The sequence below is a fragment of the Bombyx mori genome, chromosome 3 (genome assembly GCF_030269925.1).
Source record: "Bombyx mori chromosome 3, ASM3026992v2".
NCBI classification, from domain to species: domain Eukaryota; kingdom Metazoa; phylum Arthropoda; class Insecta; order Lepidoptera; family Bombycidae; genus Bombyx; species Bombyx mori.
The window spans coordinates 11222607-11239533 of NC_085109.1; positions in this window are offsets into that span (position 1 = coordinate 11222607).

Consider the following 16927-nt stretch of genomic DNA (forward strand, 5'->3'; position numbering starts at 1 on the left):
ATATATTTATTAGGGTGGGTCAAAAAAAAACTTTTAATTTTTTTTTTCTTTAGGTACTACGAAAATGTCATCCAAGATGACGAAAAATAAGTTCTGGTAAAGTTTGAGCTCTTAATATTAATGTTTCGATGTGCCGCATCGTGATTTTTGATTTTCCATTTAAATAACACAGGATTTTTCTTTTTCTTTGGAATTTTATTGCATCTCAACGAATTATCGTGTAGTAAAAAAAAATACATATTTTTGTAGGGAATTGAATGGCCTACAAAAAAGGGCTGAAATAATTTTTTAGTCTATTATTTATTAATTTGTTATTTCAAAATCAAATTTTACAAATACAAGTTTTACAAATCTTTACAGTACTTCCGACTACATTAAAATCAGGTTTCAAAGCTTTCATTCTCAATAAATATGGAAAGTAAAAACGAAAAAAAATTGTTTTATGTTTTTAAGCCATTTTTTTGTAAAAAAGTATAAAAAATTATGTAAATCATCATATATTATTTTAGGTTAAACTTTAACTGCGAATAACTTTTAACCGAGTTGACTTAGCAAAAAAATATTGTATAGCTATTTTTGGGTGTCAGACATATAAATTAAACAGGCTAACTTTGTTCACACTTTGCTTTAATCTGCCAATTTTACATTGATGCGTTTGGTTCTTGATTTATTCATAATTACTTTGGACTTCTTATACAAATTTTTACACACAACGCTACCGCGATGTAATTTTGTTAGCCTGTGACATCTATTGACGACATTTGTCAACTGTTGAATTTATAACTTAACAATATTTTAATGGTTTGCAATATAAACCTCATATTTAATAATAATTCTTAATATGTACAGGACTCTATATAATCATATAAATAATCAGAAACCTTACACTCTATATAATCATATTAATATAAATAATCATAAACCTTACAGCTCGGCCATCCTACCTAAAGCGAGACCCTTCGCTTTGAGATCAAGAAAAAAAAACAAAATATATATGTTACAAAAAAAATAATAATAATAAATGCAATTAATTATACACTAGGTTTATATATGACGTGTAACATTTTTTTTAAACATTTTTTTTGCTATAAATACTAAGTACATACACATATCTATCGCTAAATCGTTTCCATGGTTTTAAGTTCTATCAAAATAATAATTAAAATAACAATTTCTTTCTTAAGTAACTAAATGTCAAACATAAACTGAGTAATCAAGTATCTAATCACTGTCATCAACACTATAACTAGATTCATCAGATTCTAATTCTCTACAGAACGACATCCAAGGCTGAATCTTATCAATAGATACAACTGCTTCATACCTTCTACCTTTTTTGCGAGTCATTGGTATATCTTCTACCACGAACCTATCATTGGGAAGAACCTTTAGTATACGATAAGGGCCTTGGTACTTAACAGAGAGCTTTTGAGATTTTCCATCGTGCGGAGCCTGCCTTGCTAAGCGTACTAAATCCCCTTCTTGGTACTGCCTCGCTGGTTTCCTATGCTTATTAAAATTGACTGCATCTTTAACTTGTTGCTGTTTTTTTTTTTTTTTACTAGCCTGTTGTCTGACTTCCGCCAATTCCTCAATGGGAGTCCTATTTAGGGTGTCATTGATTACCGTACTAAGTATGCTTTCCGTTCTATTAATTATGTTAAATCCAAATAGTAGCTCAGAGGGGCTCTTTTGGGTAGTTTTATGTCGAGCTGTGTTCATACCAACCTGTATATCAGTGATGTGGTTGTCCCACGACTTGTCGTCGCCGCCGTGATTGGCTGTCGATAGAGCATCTAAAATCGTTCTATTAAACCTTTCTACTTGCCCGTTTGCTCGAGGCGTTGCAACGGCATTTACAATATGTTTGATCCCGTAAGAGGTCGTAAAATCTTGAAACGCCTTACTGGTGAAACTCGTACCTTTATCTTTTCGATTGGGTGGAGTTCTCCTTCTCGTTTATCACCTGGAGCTTTGTGGTACGCGCACTCAAGGCAGGAGGTAACATACTTCCGGACGAGACGCCGCATTTTCGCGAACCAATAATGGCCTCGGATGCGCTGTAGGGTTCTTTCAAAACCACAATGGCCAACGTCATCGTGGTTCATTTTTAAAATTTGCCAGCGTACACTTTTGGGTACCAGCCATTTTATTTCGTCACCTACCACGCGGTAAACATGGACATTCTTCAGTCTGTAGTTTTTGTGTATGTCCGCTACCTCCGCCGATGAAGGGTCAGAAAGAATCCTTTTGATTTTATTTATCTCGTCATCTGCAGTTTGTACCGTCGTAATCCAGTCCTGTTCGATTTGCTGTATTTGTAAAACATCTAGTACATGTGTTACCTGAAGAAGAATTGACTGGGTTTCTGCTTAGGGCATTCGCGTGTGCCATGCTAACACCAGGCCGGTACTCGATTGTACAGTCGTACTTCTGAAGTTGGACCCACCACCTAGCTATGCGAGGTATCAAGTCACGCTTAGTTAGAGTGGACCTGAGTGCATTGCAATCGGTCAAGATTTTAAATGGTATTCCCACTAAATAAACCCTAAACTGATTGAGAGATGCAATGACCGCCAAAGTTTCGAGCTCGTACGAATGAAACTTGCGTTCGTCAGCGGTAGTTTTCCTGCTGAAGTAGGAAACTGGTTGCAATGCACCATTACAGTTACGCTGCAGTAAAATACCCGCTAGGCCTTCTTTGCAAGCGTCCGTATGTAGCTCGGTTTCGGACTTAGGATCGTATAGAGCTAGCACCGGTCACTCCACCAGAGCGCTTTTAGTGCCTGTGAACGCCTGATCCTGTTCGGCCAACCCCAGTTAGCGTCTTTCTTCAGTAAATCCGTTAACGGTGCAGTTATCGTAACATATCCCTGTATAAACCGTCTGAAGAACCCAGACATACCCAGAAATTGACGCAATTCGTGCTGATTGGTAGGTGTTGGGAATTTTGAGACGGCTTCAGTTTTTTCTTTACTACCTGGGCGGATACCATTAGCACTCACTTCAAACCCTAGAAAGTCTATGACATTCAAAAAGAAATAGCACTTACTTAATTTCAGTGTGAGAACTTCGCCTAGTCTTTGGATGCCTTCCCTAAAATCCTTGGATGGTATCAGTATGTCATCCATGTAGACAACAGCATATTTAATTTGGGCCTCCTTTAATATTTTATGGATTGTCCTTTGGAACACAGATGGTGCATTAACTAGTCCGAAAGGCATGCGGTTGTATTCATACTGCCCATCAAGTGTTACAAAGGCAGTTTTACTACGGGAGGCCTCGGCGACTGGTGTTTGATAGTACCCGGAAGCAAGGTCCAATGACGTAAATAGGGTGTTACCGGATAATAGGTCCAACTGATCCTCGACTCTTGGTAGGGGGTAGTGTTCCTTTTTGGGCTTTCTGTTTAGAGCTCGATAGTCCACATACAATCGTTTCTCACTATTCTTTTTTTTGTACCAGGACTATAGGACTGGCATATGATGAAGATGACTCCCTAGCTCTACCATTATCTACCATCTCCTTAACCATGTCTCTTACTAATTGTCGCTCAGTATGTGACATACGGCATGGGCGATACACGACTGGTTCCGTGTCGTTAAGGTCGATAACCATCTCAGTGATGTTGGTAAACCCAAGGTCCTTGAGCCCACTTGAGAAGCAATCGCTATGCTGAAATAATAACTTTTGTAGTTCTTCGGGCTGCTGTTTTGTTAGCTCAGGATTGCAACTGATCTCTTCATCCAGTCCCCTATCGGTAAGAACGCTACAAGATTGGAAAAAAGGTGTTGGATGCGTATTACGCAGTGCTCGTGTTAAGAGAGTGTCCTTCTTTATACAAACCTTGTTTGACGAGGCATTATAAATTAAAAGCGCTGTGCGGCTGTCTTTTATCTCGTACGTACCGGGAAAAAGATAGTACTCTTTTCCTTCAGCACCCCTTAACGAGCCATGGACGTAGATGCTACCGTTTCCCTGCCCATCAGCATTAACAATTATGGGACGTACAACGTTACCATCTATTTCCGTGTCATCTTCCACTATGAGTCTTATTTTAGTACACGCGAGTCTTTCAAATACGATCTTAGTCGGCGTTTTAGTCATTATAATATCAGGCTTCTCTGTAAAGGAATGTCCAAGTAATGCAGAGTAACTTAGTACATAATCTTCTACTACATATATTTCAATAGTTTTTTTTAACCCTTGAACTTCTACACTCACGGTAGCTACACCTAAAGGGCAAGTCAGGTTTCCTCCTATTCCTCTTAATACCGGCATACCTTCCCTCACATCGATATTCAGGTTCAACTCCTTAGCGGTACTCTGTCTAATTAACGAGCATTGACTCCCTAAATCTACATGACACTTGACCCCTGAGTTGTTAATCTTTATATCCAGTATATATTTATCAATAGCACTATCATCGCCAGTTACATTAGATACTTGTTTTTGTTCATTATTTTTATCTAAGGCCTGACTATCGTCTTTATTAATCGGAGTTTTATTTTTTTAAACAGTTAATCGCCTAATGACCAATCCTCCCGCAGGTCGTACACTTCGCGATAAGTTTTGTACATTTAAAGCTAGGGTGACCTATTTCGTTGCAATTGAAGCAACGGATTCCGTTATTACTAGGGCCCGCCCTGCTCGTGCCAGATTGATTTGTTTTTTTCAGGTTGGCATCGTTAATGGAGTCACGAACTTTGCCTACCTTCACGGTTCTAAAGTATTTGAGCACTTGCTCAGGTTGCTTAAATTGAGCGGCTTGAGCACCCACTTTAACGGCACGATCTTCAACCCCGTACAGCAAACAGTCTACCACTTCCTTGCCATAAATTTTGCAACGATTTAACAAGTTCATTTTCGCATGATAGTAATGTTCAAACGACTCACCGTATCTAACTGTTTTTGCTAACATTTTATGCAATAACTCAGCATAGTTCTCGCTTTGGGGAAAAGATTCTATAAGTTTTTGTTTCCACTCAGTCCATGTAAAATAATAGGCTAGATAAGCCCTGATACCAAGTTTTAGCGACACCAGAAAGCTTGGGCAAGGAATAGTGGATAATTTCCCTGTCTTCCCACCCATATATGTGAGCTCATTCTTCCACTTTCGTCAGCCAAGTAAGGATAGTTTGTTCCTTTGCCATTGGGTCAAATTCGGGGATAACATTTGTGTTGAACGTAAGTTTGGGCTTATCTGAACCTTTTATTTTGTCAAGAATATTCAAGAATTTATCTACTAATACCTTTGTATCTGAACCGTCGTCCTCCTTACCACGCTCAACCTTGCGCGGAAGCTGCGGTGACCCCATATCAGATCCTGAAGAGGAAGACACATGCCGTCTCCTCTGTCCTGTCCTTGTCCTTGTTTTCCATCTCCTTCTTTCGTATTCGTCCCTGTCATCAGAGCCGCTTGATTGTTGCCTGCTCGACCGCTGCTTACGCGATCGTCGTTCACTCGATCGCTTTCCACGCAACCGTTCTCTTCGAATCATCGTGTCCTTGTCCATTTTATCAAATGTTACATATTGCTCTATGCTCGAGCTCCTCCTTCTAATTCTTTCCTGTCGCCCTACATCCTCAACCTCGGATGCTCCATGCTCTATCCTCGAGCACATCCTCCTAATCCTTTCCTGTTGACCTACATCCTTAACCTCGGATGCTCCTTGGTCACTCCCATGTGTTAGTCCTTCCCCTCGACTAAGCACATGGACCCTACATCCTAACCTCGGATGCTCCTTGCTCTATCCGCGAGCTCATCCTCCCAATCCTTCCCTGTTGACCTACACCCTCAGCCTTGGATGCTCCTTGGTCACTCCCATGTGTTAGCCCTTCCCCTCGACTAAGCACATGTGACCTACATCCTCAGCCTCGGATGCTCCTTGGTCATTCCCTATGTGTTAGTCCTTCCCCTCGACTAAGCACATGGGCTCCTTTTATCATTAAGCCACTTCCTCTTACTAGCCGAGCACCAGACCCTTCTCCTCGGCTAGTGTCGTCCTCCACGTCACAGATGATGAGCGTAACTGAAACTCACATTGTGGAGCTTAGAATGATGATAATTATAAACTGCTTTAACCGGGTTTAATAATTGCAAAAAGTAGAATAGGGTAATTTAAATGGCATAATATCGGGTACATTCCGAAAAGCTAGAAGAGGACTCCTCGTGGAACGGGGAACAGAAAAGAAAATAAACTTTATTATGCATGTGCATTCATCGAAAATCATGTATTTCCAAAGACCTGACGCACTCTAATATATTTATGTAAACATTTAAACCAATGCAATAACGAGTGTCGTTAGATTCTAATAGAGCCTATAAAACCCTTAACTTTTTCGTCACCATGTAAATAAAACGGCAGGTGGGTAGAATGAATTTGTTGTTTTAAGTTTAATTACTTATATTAAGTCAAAGTTATAATCGTCATTGATTTCTTCATTGGTTCTTCGTCATTGGTTTATTCAACCCAACGCACATGTGATCATTACGTGGTCGATTGTTCAGTGCGCTTGCACTGATCGGTTACAAGGCAATAATAAAAAATGACTCAGTGCGGGTTTGTATTATGAAGAGGAACAAGACAAAGAAAATTCATATAAAAAAAAAAAAATCACAACCATCAGAATTTTCAATATCACTGAATCAGATGTAAATAATTAATAATAACTTACGTTTTACCGATCCGTGGGCGTAGTAAGGTTAGTTTTCTAGAGCCTTATTTATCCCGCTTCTGACCTTTTGGGTGTCAGACATATAAATTAAACAGGCTAACTTTGTTCACACTTTGCTTTAATCTGCCAATTTTACATTGATGCGTTTGGTTCTTGATTTATTCATAATTACTTTGGACTTCTTATACAAATTTTTACACACAACGCTACCGCGATGTAATTTTGTTAGCCTGTGACATCTATTGACGACATTTGTCAACTGTTGAATTTATAACTTAACAATATTTTAATGGTTTGCAATATAAACCTCATATTTAATAATAATTCTTAATATGTACAGGACTCTATATAATCATATAAATAATCAGAAACCTTACACTCTATATAATCATATTAATATAAATAATCATAAACCTTACACTATGTTAAAAGCTTGTAGCTTCAGTTGTGACTTTCGCCCCTTATGTAATGGACATAAAATCCATATTTTTCCCTTTATTCGCTGTTTTCAAATATAAATAGGTATCCTGATACTTTTTAAATAGAATTAATTTAAATTATATTTGTTCGAAACAATTTATTATTAACTCATTTTACTATCGCACGTTATCCAAGGGCAGCGTGTTCGCTCCTTAACAACGAATACAAAATGCAATACGCAAATATAGTTCTTAACGTCTTCGATTTAAAATCTACTCCAGTTTAAGTTTCGGAACTTTAAAACGTTGCTACAGGAATAGAGAGCTTAAAACGTAAGTGTAAAGTCGTGTTTTATTTGTTTTATGTAGCGTTGATGTGTGACTAGTGCGTGTTGTTGAGCCTATTAAAGACGCGAATTATGGTTGCTGTCGCTTTAGGCTGTGCTTAGCGAACGTAGTGCCGATCGCCAAGCATTTTTTACTAATGTTGTATTCAAATTACAAATGTTGTCTTTGCCATGACTATTTTCAATAAGCCGAGAGGGTATTTTCAATGAAAAGTTTGTTATGAATAACTGACATTTGCATTTGGTATTTAAGGTTTATTTTATAAGACAAGAAAGGAGTAAGAAATTGATCACATATGAGTAAACGATGTTTTTCGGTAGCAAAGCAGTGTACAATGCAGTGTAAGCATGTGTGGGTTTGTAGGGCGATATCTGGTGGATTTAAATTTTAACACCAAATTTTCTTTAAAAAAATCCTTCGTAACTTCGTCATGACAACTGACGTGACTTTGACATTCATCTTCTCTTAAAACAAGTATAGAGCTGCCAGTATGAATTAACTAAAAAAATAGCGATCTTCCCACATACATATCGACGCTTGAAAGGCAAACGTGACTAAGCGACAATGCGTGAACTTTACAGTAGACTAATTTAAAGTTGAAATACCTGAAAACAACATTTATTTTAACGAATCTAGCTGTAGTAGGATCTAGCTAGTAGCTGTAGGATTGAAATGATTTTAATAGACCTAGAAATATATTTCTTTTTCCCATCGAATATGGGTATTGCCTATCATTTATGTACAAAGCAGTTATTGTCGCTTAGTCACGTTTGCCTTTCAAGCGTCGATATGTGTATAAATAAAATAAAGTCAGATTGAATGAACAGAATCTTCCGAAATGATAAATTTAAACGGATGAATAATGTATTGAGTTTTTGGTCATTTGGGTATTCTGAGGACACAAGCGCCTTCTGTCGTAGGTACGGCCACTCAGTCGGCGGTCAACACAAACGTACAAACAATTCAAAAATATCTCTATTGATCTTGAAGACGTTTGTTTTTTTAGGAATTATCCCGCTAAAATAGACATGAAAATTAAATGGAAAAAAAGGAAAGGAAAAGGAAAAAAAAGGATGTGTGGTGTCGTGGGACACCGGATAGGAACGAAGTTCCTTATTATAAGAATATTAATTTTAAGTTCTCTTTGAGGTATAAAGAAAATAAAACTGGAGGTTTCGCAACAACCCACGGTCATTCGGTAACGTGCGAACTTATTGTGGTACACTTCATTCACGGGTGTTTGCATAAGAGTTAGTGTATTGCGCAAACGAACGCTCTGAGCTCGTGCTCAATGAATGATAAAAAAAAATGTTATTTTTGTACGTTATTACAAAGTTAAGTCGTACACTGTGTGCATTACTAATAAAAATCTTACGTTACAGACGTATTTTCCCGGATAGGGTACCCCTCCGCATCGTCCCATAAGGAACTTCGTTCCAACAAGAAAACAATAAATCAAATTATATCTGTTTTTGAGTATACATCCGTCTTATTATGTTACTTTTTGTATTGTTGCTTGCTGCTCCGATACTGGTAAGTAACTCCACACGGCCAGTGTCAGCCACGGTTTGAATAGTAAGCCAATGAAGACTTTTCAGTACCCATGAGCTCTGGTAACCACTTAACACCAGATACACCGAGAATTTTGTTCGTACCTAATCAATAAATATTTCGCCAACCAAACAATGAAACACAATAAAAAATTTCAAGTAACTCTTCACCGAGTTATAATTTCGTAACACGATTGAGACGTTTAACAAAAACAACAAAGCATTTCAAATCTAATTATGAGTCGACCTTGTGGAATAAATGAGTTTTACAAATAACATGAGACAAGGCAACGAAAAACTCCACTACACAATAGCTGTGTTGCAAGTCCTGCCAAATTATAGTGCGCTATGATGTGCCTAATTCTAGGGAGTGCAACGCGCGGTAGTTTTCTATTAGCTAATGCGGTTTCAAGGTGCGTCGTCCGTGGTAAGCGGAGCGGGATGAATGGACTGACATCCTGTACACTTTAGGAGTTTTCATTTATTTAATGGAATTTATGATTACTGCCGACAAGTTCTGCGGGATCATGGAAAATAAATCATTATATCAAAAGCGTTTATCTTATTAGTGACTCAGACCATTTGCTATAGTCTTCCGCAATGTTGATCTTTCACTTGGAGTTAGTGCTATTGTGATATGTTGATAGATCTTTTGTATTCAGGCTATATTTGTCCTTGTCTTGGATCGTCGAATGTTTTTTTTTAACCTATCTATTCGCTGGTAGCCTAAGGGACGAGCAGGTGAGTGCACGCGCTCAACTTTAGCCAATTTGTTAAAACTAGTCCCAGCCAGACCAGTGTTCTACAGAACTCGCAGAATCTACTACCGGATCGGTATGGCGAACCACTGAGAAGATCCGGTGAGAAACTCAGTGGGCTGTATCTATGAGATCGGAACGGTTATTGTAGTAATAAAAATAAAATAAATAAATAAAATCAGCATTGTTTTGATCTGAAACTCGATGAAAATAAAAGGCGACAATATGCAGCAAAAAGTACAATACAATAGCTTGCAAGAGAATGAGACAAAATATTCTTGAAGGCTTACATTGCATATGAGTTTTACACCTCGTTTTTTTTTAAATATTGTTATTGTCATAAATTTTTCAAATAGATCAATCTAAATTGGTGATAATGGATCAGGGATTTGACGATTTTGTTGGATAAGATTTCACGTTCAGTCAACGTAATATAATAAAATAAAAATAAAAAATACCTACACACTAATATTCTCCTAGAATTGATCACTTCCGAAATTTGTATCGCTGGTTTGTATCGAGTTTAAAATGAAAAGTCTAGGAGGCCGCGGGATTACTCGCAAATCGAGTTTAAAAATTGATAATCTCTCACACGTTGTTCCTATACCGCCGGATTATTTTTGAAACAATCTGAAATGGCGTCTTCGCTCGCTAACCGCGTCACTCATGTCTCTATCGCACGACAACAGTAACGTTCGCTGGGACAACATTCCTAAGGTGACCGCAGCACACGCGCTCGCGAAATTAATCACAATTATGTGACAGCTCCAAGCTGAGACGTAGTCTGGTAATACGACGACATTCGCACTCAGTTCGTATGAGCGCAATGACATTCGTGCTTAATAAATTTATCTCTTGAGGTGTACGAATCGACAATGAGGTTACAATTGTGTAGGGTTTATTGTGATTAAAAAAAAAATTAATTCAAATTTTGTTAATCTTACATATCAATTATAGTATTTATTTATTGAAAAAAAAAAAAATCGGTTGTCTCTAAAGTCGGTTTACTGACTATAGTTGAACGTGACAACGTCATAACAAAATACTGATGGAATGGTTTCATTTTTCAAAAGAAAATTTTAATTTTATTTGTTTGATAGATATTTTGTATGGACAATTGACACCACATTCACTTTTCACTGAACGTCATACTTGACGAAAACATGTAAATGTATTATTGTATAGCAGCTGTCCAAGCGGATGCACTGCTCACTCAAGTAGGAGAGAGACAGATGTCGAACGCTGCCGAACGCGGAGGCCTATTGTGCCTCTTTGTCGCTCGTTGCGCGCTCTCGCTTGCACTTCAAGCCTTAAATGGAACGCCTCAATGAGTCATGTTTTTTCGTGCGTGCAGCCGGCTCCATCGAATTATAAGACGTTGTCACGTCAAAAATGGAGTACACATAACTGTCATACATCATAACAAGAACTCAACATACAGTGCGACCCAGAATTTCATTAAATTTTTACTGGTGGTAGGATCTCTTCTGAGTCATCCTGCCCGTTTCTACCGTGAAGCAGTAATGCGTTTCGGTTTGAAGGGTAGTCGCTGTAACTATACTCGAGACCTTAGAACTTATATCTCAAGGTGGGTGGCGCATTTACGTTGTAGATGTCTATGGGCTTCAGTAATCGCTTAACACCAGGTGGGCTGTGAGTTCGTCCACCTATCTAAGCAATAAAAAAATAAAAAATAAAAATAAAAAAAATAATTAACTAATCCTAAAAATACTATTGTATTAGTAGCTTATTTTATTATTAATCTTATTATATTTACGGGTGAAAAGCTATTTGGCTTATGCGACATTCTTGCGACTTTACAGTAGAGCCGTTTAAAGCTCTGAAAAAATATCATGACAAAAAAAACTTCTTCAGCTATTTATACGTGGTAAATATAATTGATACTAATACCAAATAAAACAAACCTTTAATAACAAAGAAACCTAAAAACGATGTCGGAATCATAGTTGGTAGGAAAAGTGGTAAAATTCTGTGCAAACTTAATCATAAACACGTGCCAAATGGGTTTTTTTTCCCTTCTATGTCCCGTTCATAGCATCACTACATAGTATAAAACAAAGTCGCTTCTCTGTCCCTATATCCTTATGTATGCTTAAATCTTTAAAACTACGCAACGGATTTTGATGCGGTTTTTTTTAATAGATAGAGTGATTGAAGAGGAAGGTTTATATGTATAATAACATCCATTAAATAGTGGAGAAATCAATAATAAATTACAGTTTTCGAAGCGAAGCGAGGGCGGGTCGTAGTAAGTTAATAATAAGCAGTAATGGTCGCAGGAAACGGCTGACCTGCTGACAAGTACACATGGCTACTGCCTCACAAAACTATCTGATGTTCTGAGCTGAATCGTAAGTTGGGACTCACATTGTTCAAGGTCTGATATCATCTCCAATAACGAATGTGGCATCTATGTTTGCACTCGTTATTTATGGGGACACATTACAAAAAAAAGTGCTCTAACGTAAATTTTGTTGTATATTTTGGCTTTGAACTTATATACCTACTGTTAGGTAATTTTACTCAGAAAAAATGAAACACCCTGTATCAAACATTGATTTTAGAAGAATTGGTTTAGAACGGAATCTTTTACTAAATAAAAAAAATACATAGTAATTTAAAAAAAAGGCTTGATAAATTGTCTAAAGAGGTTGTTACCAATCAGGTTCATCGACAAATTCTTTTAAATCAAAGCTATCTTTTTAAAATGCCCAAAAACCAGTCAGGATGTTTGTGATGCACGAATTATTGAACTTTATCATTGTTTTGTCAACAATTTTGAGAAATTAATACAGTATAATAGATTTTTTTTAGTGAATTTCGCATTAGAACAGTTTCAAGAATAAGAGTAGTGATAAATTGGGGTTACGACAAAGTGAAGATCTTCTACTACCAGTCAACTACCAGTCCAAATGTTATTTAGATGTTTATGGGCTTCAGTAACCACTTAACATCAGGTGGGCTGTGAGCTCGTGCACCCATACAAGCAACAATAAAAATAAAAAAAGGACAAAAAACAAAAAACAAATGCAAAGCTATCATGAAAATATCGTAAGCGCGATTCAGGCATCTATCATATATCTTGTGTTCTATGATACCACTACAGTTACACGATCTTCTTTGTTGCCGGGGATCGAGCTCTCGGTTCACGCGAAGTATTAAATTATTGCATTCAGTCATAACTTTTCTTCGAGGCGTGTTCTCGAAAATTCTGGTGTATCCGATAGTATCAGCTGTCTCCGTGCTACAAAGACCTCGTCGGGTGGTCTAGCTTATAGACTCATATAGAAGTCTACAATAGTGTTCACGTTTTTCTTGATAATGTCGTGAGTTTATTACTAAGCCGTACCTAGTGGGATCTAAACGTAGCCTCTATAAATCATGTGACGTCATAGAGAATATAAAAAAAATGGTGTTTCTTTTTCAGAACCAAACACAGACTTTTCATAAATCGCTGTTGCGTGACTCAATGGTTGCAAAAAACGATTTGTTACACCTAGCGGCTCGTGTCCTCTTCAGCATAAAACGACATGTTTGGTTTCATGATAAAAAAGAGGGTGCGTTTACTTATGTACGCGCGTAAGAAGTTATACCTTATTTTTATCAAACTTTTTGTTTTTTTTTATTTCAATTTTAATCAATTTAAAAAAAAAAATCGATTAAACAACATCCTCAAACACGCTTAGTGGACATCCCTTTTCTTGACATCGTATAAATTCGGTAATTCTCGGTACGGTTCGGAAAGTTCACCTGCGGCTATATTCAGACTCGCCAAGTTACGTCGGTCGTATTGTAATGAGCGATTTAGTGGGCAACTTCATTCTGTTAATTTTGTGTCAAGGTGCGCGCGCATCGTAAAATTTCACTCTCATCAATTTTTCATAACGCGCCTAATGAAGTATAACTTTAAAAATATTGGTTGTCTGTAAAGTCGATTTACGGACGATAGTTTTACGTGATAACGTCAGTAGCAGATCTATTCGAACTGCTAGCTGACGTCACGTAAGAAGAGAGACAAGTGTGTCACAGGCCAACGCTTGGGCCGATCTTGCCTCTCTATCGTTTGTTCCAGGCTTTCGCTTGCATGCTCAGGCTCAGGCGGAACGTGACACTTTTTCGTGCGTGCAGCCGGTATTCATTTTATAAGACGTTATCACGGCAAAAGCTGCTTTAAATAATTCCAGATAAAACCTTTCGATGCTTCAATTTAGTGTCTATTTAACCAAAGCATAAGGTGTATATTTGAATACAAGTGTTCTAACTGTAAATTCGTGTGTTAGACGCATGTAGCCGGTGACGTTTGTATTTATAGGCGTCGACTCAGCGCGTCCAGATACAGACTTCGCGTAAATGTGACCTATTTGTTTCGAGTGCCGTTCGTATGAGACGAACACGATCAAAGTATTACATCGATCGGTATCTCCTTCTAACATCTTCAAATAAATTAAATAATTAAAGCAACATCATCGAAGTGTTGACGTAAAACCGTGTTAGTTTATTAATACGCTTTTATTAGCTCCAGACGTATGTATGTAACGGAATCTTTGAACATGATTTTGACCCCCTTCAAAACGTCGGATTAACTCGAAATTTGGCATACTTATTAAGGACGACGCTTTTTTTTTACAATAAAATCATATTTTATTACACTATTTTTAATTCAAATTTATTTTATATTTTTTAGTTGGATTTTCTATAAAAGCGTATTTTTTTTAGTTTTTTTAAGCTATTATTTATTTTATATTTCTTTATATATTTGCGGAGAGTGAAGAAAATAGCTGTCCCCCAAAATTCAATTTAACCTCGTCGACTTTGCCGGGCTCCTCTTACAAAGCCACTAAAGACGATGCCGTAAACGAATGCTGAAACAATAAAAAAATGTATTCTAGTATGAAATAAATTCGTCGTACCTAGACGGCTGAGTGGCTATCGGCGATCACGAGTCCTATGTTCGCTTATTAACGCTACAGGGGCGATATATCACGCCCGCCCTCATACGGACGTCGCGATAACTATACTCTGTATAGCCTCGTCATAGAACCAAGAACTATATGATGGAACATTATATGATTTATAATGGATTAAATAGTGCAAGGTAGAGGGGGAAGAGATCGACCGAAGAAGACATGGATGGGGTATGTGAATGACGATATGAAAGAGTGAGTGTTGACCTGACGGCTGATAGAAGAGAATGGAAGAGTAAAATTAGCCATACCGACCCCACCTAGTGGGATAAGGTGAAGAAAAAGAAGATGAAGGACTCCCACGTCAATCCAATTTGAATGCACAATCAGGTCTAAAGCTTGGCGAATCTGAATAAAAATTTATAAGGTTATGTTTCAATGCAGGCATGCTTACATCGGTAGATCTTACTAGCTCACCGGTTCCGGACGCGAAGCATGCATTACTGTCACAACCCTTAATTGTGATTTCGACTTTATTATAACAAATCTCGAGTCACCAATAAAAATCCCGACCGCTGCGAGCTCTTCTGCTGATCTAAAGATAAGATTTGTGGTAATTTTGTAATATGATTATCATATGCAATTTTGTTAATCAAATCAACATTCTACAGATATTGTTTTTTTAGACGAAACTGCCGGAAATACTTGCGCAACTCAAGTGCACACAGATCTGCAAATTAAAATACCTTTAAAAAAGACATTGAAACCGACTAGGAACCTATGCATGTATGGTCCATCACTAATAACTAGATTAAGGTAGTGATGTTTAATCGCGAATTCAAACGTTGATATTAGTGAGCACAGAGAAATAAAGCCAGACGAGCTTCGTAATTGCCCTCCTGGTGTGTTAACATAGCGCATTCATTGAACAACGTGAACGGACCCGGGAAACATCTTGGGTGGACGAGCTCACAGCCCACCTGATGTTAAGTGGTTACTGGAACCCATAGACATCTATAACGAAAATGCGCCACCCACATTGAGATATAAGTTCTAAGGTCCCAGTATAGTTATAACGGCTGCCCCCCCTTCAAACCGAAACGCATCACTGCTTCACGACAGAAATAGGCGTGGTGGTACCTACCCGTGCGGACTCACAAGAGGTCCTGCCACCAGTAAGAAATCTTCCCTCAGACATGAGATTTTAATTTAAAAAACGAAGACTTGCATTTGTAATTAAACAATTTAGTAGTTATAGGGATGTAGTGAAGCGGTCTCAATTTTGTTATAGTTTAGTGCAAAAGCCTTTGAATTTTAGACGTTACTGCATACGTCTTATGGTTCCATACCGTCCGTGAGATCGAGTTCTTTGAATCTTATTAATCTTCGAAAATTCATACCTCTGTAAGTACTAATTATCAAAGAATGCAGTTCCACTCGGAGACCGAATTTAAAGTTTGATAACAAAGCACGTTTCATTGTCTCATCGAGCTTCCTTCCGATTCTATCAATTAACTAGCCGTAGTCATATCCGCTTGGCTGGGGATTTAAAAATAACATTATTATTTATTGTCTTATTATTATTTATTTGTATTCATTTAAAATCTTATTAATTACATAATATTTTTTAAAAAAGATATTAAGAATACTATATAAAAATAGATTGCCACTGGTGGCGGTGTCTACGACACAAGCCATCAGTGGTTAGGACTCCAGAGTGAGAAACCTCCTCACAATGCGTGCAGTATCGAGGATAACTGCTTTCTGTATTAGGCCCTTAACCCAGCTGGATAACGAAAGTTTCTTAAGATGTTGATTGAAACTTTTCGCTATCAAGCCGTGTACCGACATAACTATTGGAACAATGATGGTTGAATCAACATGTCACATGGCGGTAGTCTCGTGGCCAGGTCTATTATTGTGTTTATTATTAGGGAGTCCAACGATCATACAAATATTAGCCTATCCATTAAGTACATGTATTTTCTACGTGGATACCAAGTTTCAAGTCAATCGGATGCATGGTTCAGTAGTTATGACGGAACATCCGTAAAAATCACTGTAAATTTATATATTAGTATAGATTAAACGTTAAAACAATAGACGCCACTTCTAAGCGTTATAATGGCCGCTGAAAATCTTTTCCTCGCCATTATATCGCAAGTAGGAAGTGATTTATTTAGAGCGAGTGTTGTCCGAGTATCGGCGGATCGTGGCTGCGTTGCTGTCCGCAAACTAGTCTGTACGAC